Source organism: Schistocerca americana, chromosome 1, assembly GCF_021461395.2.
Source record: "Schistocerca americana isolate TAMUIC-IGC-003095 chromosome 1, iqSchAmer2.1, whole genome shotgun sequence".
Classification (NCBI taxonomy): Eukaryota; Metazoa; Arthropoda; class Insecta; order Orthoptera; family Acrididae; genus Schistocerca; species Schistocerca americana.
In genome coordinates, this window is record NC_060119.1 from 476,229,621 (window position 1) to 476,233,706 (window position 4,086).

General features: G+C 49.5%; 1 pseudogene; it reads left to right on the forward strand.

Annotated features, from left to right (window-relative positions):
• The first annotated feature begins 3,349 nt into the window (after positions 1-3,349).
• On the forward strand, positions 3,350-3,528 carry LOC124553907 (annotated as a pseudogene).
• The last annotated feature ends 558 nt before the right edge of the window (positions 3,529-4,086 follow it).

The window sequence follows — 4,086 nt, forward strand, 5'->3', positions numbered from 1 at the left end:
TACTGGCTGGCCTTCTTGTGGCTGCGACGACGTCGAGGTGACAGCTTCCACATTTTCATCTTTTCATCTGCCGGTGGGGTTGGGTAGGGAGGCCGATCTCCATCCGTTCCACAGTGGGAACATCCTTGGCACAGAATGCACACGGGGCGCCTCCAGCGGCACTTCCACTGCGGGAGTCGGTTCCGAGGCAATAGGCTCAACAGGGCCATCAACAGAGGCACTGAGCACCGCTTCCACCTGTCCAGAGCGACCCGGGGCCGGTTCTTCGGGTCAGCGGGTCGGGGGGCAGCACCTGCTACTATATCGCTGATGAGGGGCACAAGTTTGGCACCTTCAGTGCGTGCTCACGGCACTTGCACCGGGCTCCTGTGCGGGCATTCCACTCGGAGATGCTCCGTCGATTGGCAGATGGAGCACGTCTGCGGTTGTCCTTCATAGATGACCTGAGCCCTTGTGCCGGCAATATTGAGATAGGAGAGTATGTGCTGGCGGAGGTCCATACGGACACTCTGGACCCTGCTGTTGCCCTGAAAACGATAGGCACTGGCACATGTCTCATTTGTTATTCCAAGCACCTTGCCATACCTCGACAGGACACGGCCGATGACGTCATTGGGACACTCAGGGGGTACGTTAAAGACCCGCACAGTCCTTATCCCAAAGCCAGATGGTACGATATGCACTTTTCCTGCTGTCCCATCGAAGTAGCTGAACGGATGTTCACTCGCGAGTGCCAAGCACACTTTTCTTATTTTTCGTGATCAAGGAATTTTACGTATAACAAGAAGAGCACAAAGTCGAGTTGAAAAGTGTCGACGTCATTTTCGGGTACGTTGAGATCATCAAATATCCATTCCTGAACTTCAAAGGCCGTTGGCCGTCTTGCTGCTCTGTCAAAAACCCAATGAATGCTGTTCGACCGATTCAACATATTCCAAGCAGAAAACATCGCTGAAAAACGCAAAAATCAACGAAAAACACGACACGCTACGGAACCCAAACGGACCGCTCCGATGCGGGGTGCTTCTGAGCCTAAATGCCCAAATGCAATACAGAATTTTGAAAATGGCAGGACCTAAATGCTTGCAGCTTGTGCTCGCCGCATGTGGGAGTGACACGCGATGGTACGGGCCGATATCGCAACAGCCGACCGTCGGAAGAAAGGCCGTTGGCCGTCTTGCTGCTCTGTCAAAAACCCAATGAATGCTGTTCGACCGATTCAACATATTCCAAGCAGAAAACATCGCTGAAAAACGCAAAAATCAACGAAAAACACGACACGCTACGGAACCCAAACGGACCGCTCCGATGCGGGGTGCTTCTGAGCCTAAATGCCCAAATGCAATACAGAATTTTGAAAATGGCAGGACCTAAATGCTTGCAGCTTGTGCTCTCCGCATGTGGGAGTGACACGCGATGGTACGGGCCGATATCGCAACAGCCGACCGTCGGAAGCGTCGCAAAAGCAGGTGCCGGAAGGAACGACAATTCACGAGAGCACTCGTCAACAGCCTAGCACTGCGAGAAGTAAACTGCGTCTCCGATTTGAGCGGCGCTGGCTCCCAGGGCTGTGGAGAGGCCGTGAGGCCGCCCCACAGCGGCGCTAGGCCGGCATGAGCTACACCTAGCCGAGAGCTTACATCGTCCATGGCCTGCCGCATGTGTCGTGTGTGTGTTCTGCGTGCGTGCGTCGGCGACGATGATGTTCGCGAGGAGCCGGGACTCTGCTCCGAAAAATTTAAATTAAAACTATCCATGGCCGGATTATGAGACCCCCACGAGGCAACCCAGAGGCACTGTTCCGTGCCCCCATAAGTTATCAGCCTCGTGTAATGCGGCTGCAAGAGAGGTCCGAGACAAGGCAAAAAAAAAAAAAAAAAAAGAAAAAAAAGAAATACTAACGGTAATCTTAAATTAATAAAAAAAAAAAAAGAACTAGACGCGCGGGCTACGTATGCGACGGCGTAACGTGGCGTGAAAGGAGCTAACTACTGGGCTCATCGAAAACTACGGAAGTTTTGCTGTCAGTTTATTCGCGTAGTTCTTGCTTACATATTTCGTAACCTTCCTACTCGTAATTTTGTATTTCCTTTTGAACGTGACAAGCCAATGAGATGAAGCCTTGAAGTCCAGGCCGATTTGTTTAGCGTTATGCAATCCCCAAATCTGTAGGTGTGTATCATGCACTGCACTTAATTCATTTCTGGCTTTAATAAATTGTCGGTGTACATGGTTTTCTAGTTCACTGAACTTCTGTCTTCGGGTTCCACCTCGTTCCACGACTTCTTTGCAATATTTAATTGTGTTCCATCCCTTTAAATTCGTTAAATTTATTTCTTGCTTCACTCCATAATCTATATTTGCGTATTTTAATTGGTTTGGAGAGTAACCTGTATTGGAGCATTTCCTTCATGCAACCCAAAGAAATACCATCAGATTGAAGTCGCAGTATTTCCTCTTCGTGTTCTTCGTATGGATCGTCAACAATCTCATCATCTGGTACATACAACCCTGCAACAATCAGCAAGGTATCATCATCACCACATGTACTGTTTATGATCAAATGTAGGAAATAATCATACAAATGTTCGACAATCGTTCGATCCCTTAAGGAACTTTCCGATTCCTTACAGTTCGGAAAATATTCATTGACCTTGTTATTGAAATCACGAGCTATATTTGCTAGATTCATATTGCCCACGGAATACATCTCACGTATCTAAAGCACTCTCGTCCAAAGTAGCAAAGTCAACTGCCAGCCAGGGAGCCTCGTTAGCAAGAATACTCTCTCTTCCGTGCGGCTACGGTCGCAGGTTCGAATCCTGCCTCGGGCATGGATGTGCGTGGTGTCCTTAGGTTAGTTAGGTTTAAGTAGTTCTAAGTTCTAGGGGACTGATGACCTCAGATGTTAAGTCCGATAGTGCTCAGAGCCATTTGAACCAACCATCTTCCGTGCGCTGTAGTCGACTGACGTCGTGTGTTCAGATGTTTGTTAAGGTGTAGCGTCACCATACTACGGCGCAGTTACGTCGCATCGGACGGACGGACGGACAGATAATAATTGTCTGAAAATAAAAAATTAAACTCTTAACTCGAGGAAAGACTTGAACCATGGACCTCTCGTTCCGCAGCTGCTCACGCTAACCACGGGACCACGCCGCTACTGGGCTCACATTCTCCTTGATGTTGCCTATTTTGCAATTGGACTACTCAGTTTGTATATTTTGCTTATTTTTTCATAGTTCCACACAACTTCTTCCTGTTTTCTTGATTGATCTGTGTTCAGTTTTTCAAGGCCCATCCACTGTGCCAACTTCTAACTAAATCTGAGTGGGGTGCGATGGGGAGGTTCCCTTGTAAGATCAAAGTGTAGTATCTGTTCTTATCAGCTTAATATCTGAAACGTCCTGCATCGCAGAACTAGAATATTAAATTGATTTTAGCTCATGACGGAGTGCTAGGGGCTTGCTTCACCTCTGTCGCGGGTTGGCCTGGCATTGAAGTATCGCCGGGATCGGCCCACCTAAAACGATTTAAGACACAGCCTGACATGAGTTAATCTTCTGCAGTGATCAGATATTCCGCTGGTAGCAAAGCTTGTCGTAGTTGTCGATGTGCCCAGTAGTTAGCTGCTTTCACGCCACGTTACGCCGTCGCATACGTAGCCCAAGGTCCATTTTTTTTAATTATTAATTTAAGATTATCGTCAGGATTTTTTTTCGCATTTAGGCGGACCCCTCTTGCAGCCGCATTACATGAGACTGATAACTGATGGGGGCACAGAACAGTGCCCTTGGGAAGCCTCGTGGGCGTCTCCTATGGCCCGACTAGGTGTAGCTCGCGCCGGCCACGCGAGGGTGTAGCTCGCGCCGGCCTGGCGCTGCTGTGCGGCGGCCTCACGGCTTCTCCACAGCCCTGGGAGCCAGCGGCGTTCAAATCGGTGACGCAGTTTACTTCTCGCAGTGCTAGGCTGTTGACGAGTGCTCTCGTGAATTGTCGTTCCTTCCGGCACCTGGTTTTGCGACGTTCTCGACGGTCGCCTGTTGCGGCCCATACCACCGCGTGTCACTCCCACATGCGGAGAGC